Source organism: Gigantopelta aegis, chromosome 7 (genome assembly GCF_016097555.1).
Source record: "Gigantopelta aegis isolate Gae_Host chromosome 7, Gae_host_genome, whole genome shotgun sequence".
Taxonomy (NCBI): domain Eukaryota; kingdom Metazoa; phylum Mollusca; class Gastropoda; order Neomphalida; family Peltospiridae; genus Gigantopelta; species Gigantopelta aegis.
In genome coordinates, this window is record NC_054705.1 from 7,521,505 (window position 1) to 7,537,668 (window position 16,164).

Here is a 16,164-nt window from a genome sequence, read left to right on the forward strand (position 1 = left end):
AGATTACAGCTTGTCTCCATGTCCGTTACGTCTCAGAGGTTGAAACGGGGGGAATACCCTTAAAGATAGATTACAGCTTGTCTCCATGTCCGTTACGTCTCAGAGGTTGAAACGGGGAGAATACCCTTAAAGATAGATTAGAGCTTGTCTCCATGTCCGTTACGTCTCAGAGGTTGAAACGGGGAGAATACCCTTAAAGATAGATTAGAGCTTGTCTCCATGTCCGTTACGTCTCAGAGGTTGAAACGGGGAGAATACCCTTAAAGATAGATTAGATCTTGTCTCCATGTCCGTTACGTCTCAGAGGTTGAAACGGGGAGAATACCCTTAAAGATAGATTACAGCTTGTCTCCATGTCCGTTACGTCTCAGAGGTTGAAACGGGGGGAATACCCTTAAAGATAGATTACAGCTTGTCTCCATGTCCGTTACGTCTCAGAGGTTGAAACGGGGAGAATACCCTTAAAGATAGATTACAGCTTGTCTCCATGTCCGTTACGTCTCAGAGGTTGAAACGGGGGGAATACCCTTAAAGATAGATTACAGCTTGTCTCCATGTCCGTTACGTCTCAGAGGTTGAAACGGGGGAATACCCTTAAAGATAGATTACAGCTTGTCTCCATGTCCGTTACGTCTCAGAGGTTGAAACGGGGGGAATACCCTTAAAGATAGATTACAGCTTGTCTCCATGTCCGTTACGTCTCAGAGGTTGAAACGGGGGGAATACCCTTAAAGATAGATTACAGCTTGTCTCCATGTCCGTTACGTCTCAGAGGTTGAAACGGGGGGAATACCCTTAAAGATAGATTACAGCTTGTCTCCATGTCCGTTACGTCTCAGAGGTTGAAACGGGGGGAATACCGTTAAAGATAGATTACAGCTTGTCTCCATGTCCGTTACGTCTCAGAGGTTGAAACGGGGGGAATACCGTTAAAGATAGATTACAGCTTGTCTCCATGTCCGTTACGTCTCAGAGGTTGAAACGGGGGGAATACCGTTAAAGATAGATTACAGCTTGTCTCCATGTCCGTTACGTCTCAGAGGTTGAAACGGGGGAATACCCTTAAAGATAGATTACAGCTTGTCTCCATGTCCGTTACGTCTCAGAGGTTGAAACGGGGAGAATACCCTTAAAGATAGATTACAGCTTGTCTCCATGTCCGTTACGTCTCAGAGGTTGAAACGGCGGGAATACCCTTAAAGATAGATTACAGCTTGTCTCCATGTCCGTTACGTCTCAGAGGTTGAAAGGGGGGGGGGGCTTGTCTCCAATACCCTTAAAGATAGATTACAGCTTGTCTCCATGTCCGTTACGTCTCAGAGGTTGAAACGGGGGGAATACCCTTAAAGATAGATTACAGCTTGTCTCCATGTCCGTTACGTCTCAGAGATTGAAACGGGGGGAATACCGTTAAAGATAGATTACAGCTTGTCTGCATGTCCGTTACGTCTCAGAGGTTGAAACGGGGGGAATACCCTTAAAGATAGATTACAGCTTGTCTCCATGTCCGTTACGTCTCAGAGGTTGAAACGGGGCAAATACCCTTAAAGATAGATTAGATCTTGTCTCCATGTCCGTTACGTCTCAGAGGTTGAAACGGGGGAAATACCCTTAAAGATAGATTACAGCTTGTCTCCATATCCGTTACGTCTCAGAGGTTGAAACGGGGGGAATACCCTTAAAGATAGATTAGATCTTGTCTCCATGCCCGTTACGTCTCAGAGGTTGAAACGGGGGGAATACCCTTAAAGATAGATTACAGCTTGTCTCCATATCCGTTACGTCTCAGAGGTTGAAACGGGGGAAATACCCTTAAAGATAGATTAGATCTTGTCTCCATGCCCGTTACGTCTCAGAGGTTGAAACGGGGGGAATACCCTTAAAGATAGATTACAGCTTGTCTCCATGTCCGTTACGTCTCAGAGGTTGAAACGGGGGAAATACCCTTAAAGATAGATTAGATCTTGTCTCCATGTCCGTTACGTCTCAGAGGTTGAAACGGGGGAAATACCCTTAAAGATAGATTACAGCTTGTCTCCATGTCCGTTACGTCTCAGAGGTTGAAACGGGGGGAATACACTTAAAGATAGATTACAGCTTGTCTCCATGTCCGTTACAGTAGCCCATGTAGTGGCGACAGCGGGTTTCCTCTCAAAATCTGTGTGGTCCTTAACCATATGTCTGACGCCATATAACCGTAAATAAAATGTGTTGAGTGCGTCGTTAAATAAAACATTTCTTTCTTTCCATGTCCGTTACGTCTCAGAGGTTTATGGAATTAAAAACAACATACATTTCGGTGCATTCCAAACACCAGCATGATCATAACCACGTCGGATGTATGGAGATAGAGGATCTCAACAATACAATGATTAGGTTAGATTAGATGTTTAACGACACCCAGCACGAAAAATACATCGGCTGTTAGATGTTAAACTATGGTTAGAATGTAAGTAATTTCTGAGTTTAAACGTCTTAATAGGGAAGAAAACACGCTGTGGTGTTTAAAAAATAGGGTCTGTCACTTTCCGGGAATTGAGTCTTCTGTTGGCGTATATTACAAGTAAGCTGTGGTGTTTAAAAACTAGGGTCTGTCACTTTCAGGGAATTGAGTCTTCTGTTGGCGTATATTACAAGTGAGCTGTGGTGTTTAAAAACTAGGGTCTGTCACTTTCAGGGAATTGAGTTTTCTGTTGGCGTATATTACAAGTGAGCTGTGGTGTTTAAAAACTAGGGTCTGTCACTTTCAGGGAATTGAGTTTTCTGTTGGCGTATATTACAAGTAAGCTGTGGTGTTTAAAAACTAGGTTCTGTCACTTTCCGGGAATTGAGTTTTCTGTTGGCATATATTACAAGTAAGCTGTGGTGTTTAAAAACTAGGGTCTGTCACTTTCCGGGAATTGAGTCTTATGTTGGCGTATATTACAAGTGAGCTGAATAGAGCTGGGCAGTATTGAAATTTCAGCTTCGGTATTAGTGTCGGTAATTTTGGGATGATTTACCTCGGTATCGGTACGGTATTCCGTAATGACACAATACCAATACAGATACTTTTATCGAGAGGTAGTGTTAAATTCCACACACAAGTCTCTCATCTGATTTATACCCAACCCATTTTGCATTCACACCTGTACAATAACGATACCACACGTCTTGGTGGTTACACAAGTAGAACGTCCACACAACAACAAAAAAAAAATGTTTTATTTAACGACGCACTCAACACATTTTCTTTACAGTTATATGGCGTCAGACATATGATTAAGGAGCACACAGATTTTGAGAGGAAACCCGCTGTCGCCACTTCATGGGCTAGTCTTTCCGATTAGCAGCAAGGGATCTTTTATTTGCGCTTCCCACAGGCAGGATAGCACAAACCATGGCCTTTGTTGAACCAGTTATGGATCACTAGTCGGTGCAAGTGGTTTACACCTACCCATTGAGCCTTGTGGAGCACTCACTCAGGGTTTGGTGTCGGTATCTGGATTAAAAATCCCATGCCTCGACTGGGATCCGAACCCAGTACCTACCAGCCTGTTGACCGATGGCCTAACCACGACGCCACCGAGGCCACCGAGGCCGGTACATCAAACAAATAAAACCGTCTGCCAATTTTACTCAGTACTTAAATAGTAGTAGTCATCAGTTTCTCTCTACAACACACTTTAGTAATTATTCTGATTATACTTCGACTATTCTCCAAAATACTCCTTATTCCAAAACCTTCGTTCGTCTTTCTCGGAAATATTCCGTATATGGTCAATCACTGTGATTACTGTATTAATATTACTCCAATGAAGCCAGTAAGTCCCAGTTCAACGGGTCGGAAGCTAATTTAAATTTCTATATTTTTTTTATATAAACTACTACATAAAATGGTGTTATTTTTTAACATGTAATGTGGTGCGAGTATTATAATAAATAGCGACAATCGACCACGTACATACCACGTGGAAATCAATGTGCTTTACCTGGCGCTATTCACTACACTGGCCTAGATGTAGATAAAAGGCAGCCTGATCTGTAGTCCTGACAACAAGTAAACTGGGACACTGGAGTAACCTGACCTGACCTGCAGTCTTGACAACAAGTAAACTGGGACACTGGAGTAAACTGACCTGATGTTGCCTTGTATCGTTACCGAAAGTAGATCGTTATTTTTTACTGGCTTGTTTACTACTGCCCAATGTACTGTTAGAAGGCACAAACAGTTAACATAGACATGCTAATTACAATAATGTACCACACTAGAAAATAAATAACTAAATATTCATTATTTCAATGATTTATTATGAATTATAACCGGATCAAATTATGTAATATTGTACTAAATTAATACCCGCACAGATATGAAAAGTTCACTCTCACAGTTGCATGTGATACATTTCGGAATTGTTACATTCATGTGCGATATATAACTACACTGTAATAGATTACACAATATTTGTATATGTATTACTGACAATATCAGTAATGTAATGTGTTGTCACTGGGCGTAAACAATCGGGTACATAGAACTCCTTGGTTACAAGTAGGAAACGGATACTACATTTTACGTTGTCTGGCAACAGCCGTGTAGATGTTTTAGCCACCCTCTCCAAGTTTGCATTTATGTTAGTATTGTGAACAATGCATAATTATTTACCTCCCTACTACCTATAGTTTTTATTGATCTCCTCTTGACACCGGCCTCGGTGGCGTCGTGGTTTAGCCATCGCACATAAGGCTGGTAGGTACAGGGTTCGCAGCCCGGTATCGGCTCCCACCCAGAGCGAGTTTTAACGACTCACTGGGTAGGTGTAAGGCCACTACACCCTCTTCTCTTACTAACCACCAACAATTAACAACTAGCCCACTGTCCTGGGCAGACAGCCCAGATAGCTGAGGTGGGTGTGCCCAGGAAAGCGTGCTTGAACCTTAGTTGGGTATAAGCACAAACATAAGTTGAAATGAAATGAATGACACGACAGATCAGAAGAACATCGGTGAGTCGAACGTTTGTCATCCCGGCAGTGTTCTAGCCAGCATTTGGATAGGGAAGAGCGCTGGTTGCATTGTACGGTTTTTTAAACGCGAATGTCGTATTTTTAAAGGCACATAATATTATCTGAGATCAAATTAAAATATCATACATGTGCGTATAGATATGGAAGGACAAATTATTATTATTATTATTATTCTTGTTATTATCATTATCATTATTATTATTATTACCATCATCTTCGTTAGATTATTACCCATGCTTCTTTTTAAGTTACCGTCTACAATTGTATTTGATAATTTCTCTCTCTTCATTTTTTTTTTAGGAATCGGGGGGGGGGGGGGGGGGACCAGATTTATTATTCTTAAAGTTTGATTATTGACAAAAATATGCACCCATAACCACAGGTATAATTGTTGTACCAATGTGTCACGGGGATTCTATAATTCCCGTAACTGAATAAAACACGATTATCAAAATATCTCTCCTAACTGTATATCTATTAGATCTCTCTGTAACAGGCGGTTAAACCCTAGTATGGCTCGTCTCTAGGTATGATCAGAGATACGATCTTATATAAAGTATATATTAATATAGCACGTTAGTTCTCTAGAAACACAACACAAACACAATACACTTTGGAATCTGTATTAATCTACGCTGACAAATGTACAGCCGTAGTAGTTAATTAATAACAGCAATAATAACAACCCAGAACTGATCACTTAATTAGTTAATCTCTAGGTGTCTAGTTACACAATATGCGAAACACTTCACCGTTACACCACACCCACACGTGTGATAATTGAGAAACGCTTCCAGGAGAAGTTAATTAATAAAGGAATTACAACACCATTCCTAACTGGTTAATTTTTAATTAACCCTTACTACTCGTTCAGTAACGTGTGATAATTTAGGAACGCTTCTTGGGGAACTTAATTAATAAGGAATTACAGCTCTATTCCTAACGGGTTAATTTTTAATTAACCCTAACTACTCATTCAGTAACCTTGTGACACAGAATTAATATTGGTACCTATCACAATAAAGACAATAACCTACAGTGTACCTAGGTCGTCTAGGATGACTGGCTAAGCTTTATATTACCAAATACTCATATAATGTTAGAACAAAAAGTCTACGATTTACTTCGTCAGATGACCGAAGACACTGTCTAAAGAATATTGGTATAATACAGTATCAAAATATTTAAAGTCACATCAATCACATCAAGGTTATACACAGAGCAGAAATGATATTTACCAAAGTCCAAACGGACTAACGTTCCCAGGAAGCTTCCTTTTCCGTTTCTCCTCCATATCTCTAAAACACTAGCTCTTTATTATAAATCAGGATTTTGCCTGGGGGTACAAGGCGGTACCTCACGTATCATCTCAATTTCTACCTCTACTAGAGTCGGTATATTTCTCTCTGATCGTCAGTCTGGCTGTCGCCAACCGCGAGCAATCTCCTGGCCATAAACAGCACTACCGGAGATATTACGTAACTACTCGCCACATGGCCTCCACAGCTGGACTAAGTGCATATTGGAATGTCCGATCGCGCGAAGTATTACGTAACAAGTTGCCCACCTGGGCTACGGGCAATAAACTGCACACGGCCCTCTAACACAATTAAAATCGCCACAGGCGAAACAAATTTAAGAGCATGTTCCGTGACACAATGCATAAAATATAAACAGTCCATGTATGTATGTATGTATGTATGTATGTATGTATGTGTGTGTGTGTGTGTGTATGTATGCATGTATGTGTGTAGATTTAAAAACTCCTCCTTCAGAAGTGTACCAATATCGTCGACTGTAAATTATTGGAAAATTATTTTACGGCTTTACCAGATTCAACGTTGATTCCAAATCGCTGTTTTGTTTGTAATGCACGAATCCAGAAGGTCTCTCGTTCAAGTCTCAAGAGGTCTGTTTCGTCTTTTGAACCAAGTGTCAGGGGTTGTTTAATTGGAATTATTTCAAAATTTTCATCTAACGAATGGTAAGGTAGATTGAAGTGATTTGCGACAAGGGTGTCAACTTCATGCCGAATATCATACTTGTGACAAACTCCTCTAATTCTCAGTTGGTTTTGCGTTTGTCCTAAGTACTTTTTTTTTTTTTTTTTTTTTTACATAAATTACACGTGATTATATATACTACATTTTACGAATCACAGTTCAATATTCAATTTTGGTCTGTTGACTTTTGAAAGTCGACTGTGTTTTAAGTAAGTTGTGAAGTCTACACCTGGTTTTGTCACAAGTAGTAGAGGAGCCAGAGCGTATTTGAGGTGATTGGTTATGCTGAAGTTTCAGATTTAATTTTTCGTAAAAACGGTTTTGAATATCCCTTAGGTTTTAAAGCACTAAATAAAAGTGAACAAGCCTCCTTGAAATTCTGTTTGTTACTCGAATTTTTGTGAAATCTAATAATCTGAGATTTAACAAGGTGTGGCGTGGGTGAAAGTTGGTGTTTGTCTGTGGGTTTGAAAAACACTTTGTAGTCTAGGTAACCTGATGTTTCAAACTGTGTACCTTTATAAATTGTTACATCCAAAAGGTCAACTGATTTATCTGATATGGTGGCCTTAAGTTTGATATTGTCATCCTGTTGATTTAATAGCTCAAATATTTTCCAAAATTCTTGTTTAGAATGTGGCCAAATGATAAGTATATCGTCGAAATATCTGAGGTACAAAAGAGGTGTTTTACTCGATTTCCTTAAAACAGCCTCTTCCCATTCGGCGACATAGATAGATGCAAAGTTTGGACTAAAACGTTTGCCCATAGCACAACCACACACTTGCTGATACATTTCTCCATCAAACTCAAAATCATTTTCTTTTAGGCTTAATTCTAACAGCTCAATAATGTTTTTATCTGGTCTGTATGCATCTGGGTACTTATCAAATGCTCTCTAAAATGAATCAATGCCCGCATCAATACCTATGTTGGTGTACATGGAGTCAATATCAAGGGTAACCAGGAATGAATCTTTTGGGATTTTTTTTTTTTTTATAATTTTGATAGAAGATCTTCAGTGTTTTTCACAAAACTGTCATGTCTATTTGCAATTGGCTTTAAGTGAAAGTCTATGTATTTTGAAATATTGTACGATTCTGATCCACAGTCTGAAATGATTGGACGACCGGGTTGTGTGTTAATATCGGTCCACGTATCGACTGGCTTGTGGAACCAAAAACGAAGTCCCAAGTTTTTTGTTCGATAAACCCTTATATTAACTGATGATGGGTCGAACACATCCAGGGTCGACTATAAGCTTTCGCTCGCACTAAATTATCGGTCCAGTCTGTGCTGTTAGCTGTATTCCCCTCGAACTGGTGATCCATCAAATATTAAATGGAAAACCACCGAAAAGGACCAACAATTGCTGCGCTTACAACCTTCGGATTAATTATTTAGGCGGAACGAACTATTGATGAATGGGAGAATTGCATCCATAGCCATGCAATCCTTTCTTTACCATACCTGTCATGTTGTGTGTTAAGCGGCTATCGGTAATGATCTTTCAAGTACAGCTATCGTTACGGTACCTGTTCGATGAACCGTGACACCAATAAAACAATTGGTGCACAAAATGGTCTCGGCGTGAAGCGTTACTCTGAACACGTCTACCAGACCAGTTTTAAATGAAACAATGGGCGAGTTACTGAGCTGTCATCACTTCAGCTACCACACATTTAATTAATACCGACAAGGACTTCTGCATCACACATTTAATTAATACCGACAAGGGCTTCTGCATCACACATTTAATTAATACCGACACGGGCTTCTGCATCACACAATCGGAGAAATTTGTAATAAATCCTTTCACTCTGATATTTTGCTATATAACACCTTGATGACATTTTTAAGTTTGCAGTTAGCAAAATAATATGTATCTAATTCAATTTTCTAACTGATGTTACGGAAATATCCGATATTGACCGAATGGTTCAGTCGAACTACCCGATGGGTCGAACACTTTCTCGAGCACCGACAGGGTTCGAGCCAACATGATTCAATTGTGTGTATATATATATATATATATATATATATATATGTGTGTGTGTGTGTGTGTGTGTGTGTGTGTGTGTGTGTGTGTGTGTGTGTGTATGTATGTATGTATGCATGTGTATATATATAGAGAGAATAACTAACGAGCTATGAAGAATTACGGATTATCTGTCCCGAGTGAATTAATGTTGTAAACCCGAACCTCTGGCATTAATTCACGAGGGACAGATAATCCGTAATTCAACGTAGTGAGTTGGTTATTCTCTTTATTACGCATTGTCAATCTTTAACGATTTTAAAAGTACATTTACGTCCCCGCTGCTGTAACAAGCTTACCAGCCATAACAATATATTCATACGCGCCGTTACCGGTTCACACATAACAGCACCCACAGAAGAATAGTTCCAAAAACACTCAAAATAATAAAATAAAAACCAGGTTTTTTTTAATAATGTACATTTAGTTTTTTTAATTTTTGAAAATTATCACAGTAATAATCATATAAACACACGAGCACACGAGCGTACGTATGCACACACACACACACACACACACACACACACACACACACACACACACACACACTAAAAACCAGTCATTTTGTGACGTCAACCACGAAATCGCCAGTCGTAAGCAGGGCACACAGTGCAAAAACATTCTTAGTTTCAAACATCCAAATCCAACATATAACGCCGACTAGTTCTTTTGATATTGTTATTATGGAAGAAATAGTCGGCGTAAAATGTATTATGTATATGTAAACAATTTAATTACGTATATCGCCCCCCCCCCCCCCCCCCCCCCCCTCCCGTGAATGTTCGTATCGTAACACAATATGTATAGTTTGTAGTAATAGTTTGACAGATGAATGAAAGCATGTATGAACAAAAAGTAGTCCCGGCAGTATGTAATTGCCAATCAAAGTTTGACTCTTGCTGAATGACTATGTTTGTTGATGTTCCTGGAATGGAACAGCATGCCCAAATTCACCCTAAAACAAATTTAACGCACGTTGTGCGACAATTGCAGGAAATCGGCGTGAAATGGTAAGATTTTGGCGAATGCACGTGAAAGTCGGAGAAAAGATTGGAGTAGTGATGGGTATTTAAAGCTGCAATGCTCGCAGTGATGCCTCATTTCCATTTCGACGTAGACAAGTTACAAGATGCCAAGACTAAGCCTGCCGAATCGAAACATTGCAATAGGCCACCTCCTGTTAAGTGAATCGCAGTCAGCAGTCGCACGCCACATGGACGTCCATCAGAGCACCATTTCACGTCTCTGCAAATAGAGCGACACAATAACTCCTTGAGGGGGTAGTTCTTGATGTAGTTATAAGAAATTTCTTCATGTCCAGCCCGCCGTGGAGAGAGAAACGCATCCAGAAGAGAAGAACGACAGACCCGAGGCGCCCCATCGGTCCGCCCCCAGAACATGATTATTAAGTCACTCAACCGACGCAGTCATCACTTTAATCTATAAAACCGGTGACAGAACACAAGGTATAATTAACCAGGGTACTGCCACGAGCACAGACCAGACACCTGCCCTGTTGAATTACATGGTTGTTTTTAGTAAGAATATAAAATATGATTAAAATATGGATGAAAAATAAGAAAAAGCACATTAAAGGAGCGAGGATGCTGGTAACCTACAAAAATAATTTTTAAAAGATACTATAGCCAAATTAAAAAAGACATACTATGTATAACGTGCAGCCTCCGGAAGTGGGAGGGGATTACTGCCAGATAAGCCCCCCCCCCCCCCCCTCAAAACCGAGCAACAAACACACATCCAAGCATACAACAACATATAACATATAATAAAAAACCCAGACATACAACATATATCTAAAAATCATTAGGTAGATATGCACCTCTGCCCGGCCCCCCAGAAAATGGAGGGCCGGGCGGAGGCAAACAACCCCCAATATTAGAATAAAATATAAAATGGGCCATCGCCCAACCCCAACAATAAATTGGATGGGTGAGCCAAAGGCACATGTATTAAATATAATTATGTGCAGTATTAAAAGATTTAAATTGTAAACACAAGTAGCCGATCAATATTAGCGTAGAAGTACCAGGCCGTGACCCGACTGTGACCTTTGAATTAACCCAAAATTAAAAAATACGTGGGGAACAATTAAAACTAAATAATTATATAAAAAAAAGAAAAGAAAAAAAAAAAGAAAAAAAAAAGATAATACCAATAATAATAATAAATTAAAATAAATATATATAACTACTATATACTAGAATTAACCAAAGATTACAGCATAGCAATATAAGCTATACATAGCTATTACTACAGTATACCGAGCGCCGCACTTTCATTCTGTACTTCATTCTGTACTTACCCCAGTCATGCAGCCCTTGGAGACAGACGTGATCGACTGTGCTGTGCGTTTACCCCCCCCCCCCCCCCCCCCCCTGGGGGGGGGGCTTATCGCAACCTACGGAGCTCTGCTGGAATATCGAGTCTCGTACACCGGGTCACGGGCAACCGTGATCTTGGTGTACGGAGATCGTATTCGGGGGGGGGGGGGGGGGGGGGGTCAAAACCGGTGGCTAAACCGCCGGCGGCGACTCCTTCTGTTCGACCGCCGAACACCGCTCACCCGAGCAAGAAGACGAGAGCAGAAGAGGTTCCGGCCCCGGATGTTCCAGCTTTTCGGCCAACGGAAGAGCCGGAGACGGAGTTCGACACAGAGATCTGCGTCACTCCGTACAACCGGCCACCTGCACCACAACCTTCGCAAGCGCTCCCGGACTTGTCGCCGATTAAACTGGCGACGTCCGTTGAGGCGCAGGCCCGGAAGGTGGCTGTTGTCAAGAGGAAGGCGACCACTCCCCCGAGTGCCATACCAGCCAAGCCAAGTCGCCCCTCTCAACCGCCGAAGCCAGACGAACAACCAGTGGAGCAGTGGTCACTGCAGGCCAGCCGGCTCCCCCAGCGTTTCCAACAACTGGTTAAGAACAACATCCGAGACGAACGCCAACTCATCAGCAGACCCAAGGCCCTAGCTTACCAACCTTTGCCAGACAATCCAGACGAAGGGGAGTTCGCTGTACATCGACTCAAGATGCGGGAGGGACACAATGCAGTTTGCGTCACCATCTGCCGGGGCGGAATATTCAGCCAAGGACTGCTACTCTTGGAGATGGACAACCCGACACTATATCGCGTTCTGAAAACCGTCGCGGGGACTCACTACCGTACCATCACCAAGGCACTAGCAGACTCCGCCTACCGGCAGTTCCTCCCGCAGCTTGAGACCACCGGGTACATCGGATCACCATAGACGCCAACCTTTGCTAGGACAGGTATCAACCTCCTTTATTGGGCTAGTTGGACTTAAAACATTTCGATGATTGTTCAAAATTCTTATGTTTATTTTTTTATAAATAGTCCGACGCACTTTACTTTGGCGCCCGTTCAATTGCTCACAATCACCTTAAAAACCTTTCGACCGAGCAGTCTCAACTAATTTTGGCTTTAATTTTAGTGTCCAGACATGCTTTTGGATGCAGTTATTCTCGGTAGTCGTAGTTTGTCAAGTTTTCACCAAGGAATCGAAATTCAGCCAATCACAGCTTGGCTCCACTTGGTGCTACGATTTGGTCCGCGCTCTCGCTGGATTCAAACTGCAGACTTAGACTTTTGACAAGTTTCCCAAGGAATCGAAATTCAGCCAATCACAGCTCGGCCTCACTTGGTGTCTGCTATTTGGTCCGCGTTCTCGCTGGACTCTACTAACTGGCTATTTTCCAAATTCTGCCCACCTCAAACTTACACCCCCCCCCCCCCCCCCTGCTCCGGAGTTAGTCACTGGCGAAGTCAGAGGCTAAATCCGTAGTGGGCGTGCCTGAACCTCTGTGGATAGGGGCACGTAAATATAGTTGCCCATTGCCCATTACCGAGCGCCGCACAATCGATCGATACGTGGAGCGCTTTGACACCAAGCCCTGACCTGGCCCCGACCTCTGACGTCAGAGACAGCAAGGCTGGCTGCACACTCCAGACATCGATCGACATGCGACACGGCCGTAACAACTGTATAAAAAGAATAAATAAAAAATATAACAATAATTATTTAGACTAAAAATTATTATATTTTAAAAAAAAAGAAAAAAAAAAAAATTATATTAAAAAGAAAATAAAAAGAAATAGAAAAACATAAAATAAAATAAAAGAAATAACAGCGGAGCTATCTGTACTATAAATAGCTATAGACGCAGTGTACATAGTGTCGCAAGACCGATCGATACGTGGAGCGTGTTGACACCGAGCCCTGACCTTGCTCTGACGTCAGAGAGCAGAGCCGGCTACACACTCGAAATATCGATCGATATGCGACACGGCCGTAACAACTGTAGAATAAGAAAGAAAAATAAGTGTTTTATTTGACGACGCACTCAACACATTTTATTTACGGTTATATGGCGTCAGGCATATGGTTAAGGACCACACAGATTTTGAGAGGAAACCCGCTGTCGCCACTACATGGCTACTCTTCCGATTACCAGCAAGGGATCTTTTATTTGCGCTTCCCACAGGCAGGATAGCACAAACCATGGCCTTTGTTGAACCAATTATGGATCACTGGTCGGTGCAAGTGGTTTACACCTACCCATTGAGCCTTGCGGAGCACTCACTCAGGGTTTGGAGTCGGTATCTGGATTAAAAATCCCATGCCTCAAACTGGGATCCGAACCCAGTACCTACCAGCCTGTAGACCGATGGCCTGCTTACGACGCCACCGAGGCCGGTCTCAACCGTAGAATAAAGATATTAAAATAAAAAATAAAAATAATTTTTTTAAATTTTTTTAATTAACCAATAATTAATTAATTAAATAATAATAATGAGTAATACAAACCATACAGTACGACAGCCCCCGGGGAGAGCGATAGGATGGGGTGGGGTGGGGGGGGGGGGGGGGATTAATTTAATTTTTATTTTATTTTATTTTTAATTAATAATGAAGGCCGACTACAAAACCGTCATCACAAGAGGATAGTACACAACTGCGGTGACTATACATTGGGCCCATCAGCCGCCACAGAAGGATAGTACACAACTGTGGTGACTGTACATTGGGCCCGTCAGCCGCCACAGAAGGATAGTACACAACTGTGGTGACTTAACACTGGGCTCATCAGCCGCCACAGAAGAATATTACACAACTGCGGTGACTATACATTGGGCCCATCAGCCGCCACAGAAGGATAGTACACAACTGTGGTGACTATACACTGGGCCCATCAGCCGCCACAGAAGGATAGTACACAACTGCTGTGACTATACATTGGGCCCATCAGCCGCCACAGAAGGATAGTACACAACTGCGGTGACTATACATTGGGCCCGTCAGCCGCCACAGAAGGATAGCACAACTGCGGTGATTATACATTGGGCCCATCAGCCGCCACAGAAGGATAGTACACAACTGTGGTGACTATACATTGGGCCCATCAGCCGCCACAGAAGGAAGGATAGTACACAACTGTGGTGACTGTACATTGGGCCCGTCAGCCGCCACAGAAGGATAGTACACAACTGTGGTGACTTAACACTGGGCTCATCAGCCGCCACAGAAGAATATTACACAACTGCGGTGACTATACATTGGGCCCATCAGCCGCCACAGAAGGATAGTACACAACTGCGGTGACTATACATTGGGCCCATCAGCCGCCACAGAAGGATAGTACACAACATGCGGCGAAAGACAGACCCAAGTAATCAATCGGCCAGCATTATTCATACAAGTTTAATTAATAATAAATAAAATAAATTAAGTATTATTAAATATTAGCATTTGTCTCCATCACATATGCCATTAATAATCTGTCTATCGTTAATTTAAACTGTTTATTTGGATTTAATAAATGTTTGGGGGTAAATGGAATATTGTTTTTATTGAAAAAATTTACGAGTTTAGTTCTATTATTAGTATGTTTATTACAGAAGAATAAATAATGATTTATATCTTCTATAGTGTTGCAATGGGTGCAATTAGGGCTATTGATTTTGTTCATTTTAAATTTAATTTGATATAAAGCGACAGAAACACCCATGCGTAATCTTGCAATTATTTTAGTAGCATTAATGCTAAAAGATGTAGGGCCCTGTGAGGAGACAGTAGGTTTAATATTGGCGTGCCATGCTCTCGTCCTGTGGTTCCAGTCTGTTTCCCACAGGCGGTCAATGCATGGCACGATAATTGAATTAATTTCACTATAATAGTATTTTAATGAATCTTAACCCCATCGTCCAATACGGCTTTTTTGGCCCACTGATCAGGCGCGTGCGCAGGTGGGGGGGGGGGGGGGGGGGGGTCGAAACCCCCCCTGCTCAAGGCGAAAACAAATTTCATATCCCGATTTTTTACATTCCTGTGAATGGATATGGAAGTACTGAGATGTTATCGGGCTTCGCCAGACACCTCGACCCTCCCCCCCCCCCCCCCTGCAAAATTTCCTGCACATGCTCCTGCTGATCAACCATTTCGTTACGGTGAATACCCACATGGGCCGGTACCCATTCAAAGACGACTTTCACCCCTACCTGAATAATTTTATTGTAAAAACTAGTAATATTCTTACCAATTTCTGGCCTGACACTGTGGGAACCATCTATGGCATTAAGGGCACTTAGGCTGTCAAGATAGAATGCTAAATTTATTTTGGTCGTCCATTTTATCATAGTTGTTTAATATCCATACCAGGGCATATTGTATAGCCAATAGCCCCGTGGTGTAGACAGAAACATTATCAGTCAGTCTGGCTCTGAAATAACTATATCCATTTAATTCTTTGACGGCAAAGGCCATACCCGTCCTACCAGTTATGGTTTTTTTTGAGCCGTCTGTATAAATTTGTACATAATTTTTATATCTTTCCCCCATAATAATTCTAAAAAGAGTATTTTTAAAAACTGGTAGGTCTATTTGAGCTAATTCCGTTTTTATAAACAAATTTACCTTGGGGGGTATGAGAGCCCATGGGGCTTTGAATCTAGCACTACAATCGCTTATAGGTAGATTCGCCACCCCAAAATCCTTAGCAAATCTTAATAAATAAGAATAAGTGGATATATTGGAGTCTCGGACTGACTGAGTATAAAGGGAAATAAGACTATTAATAGG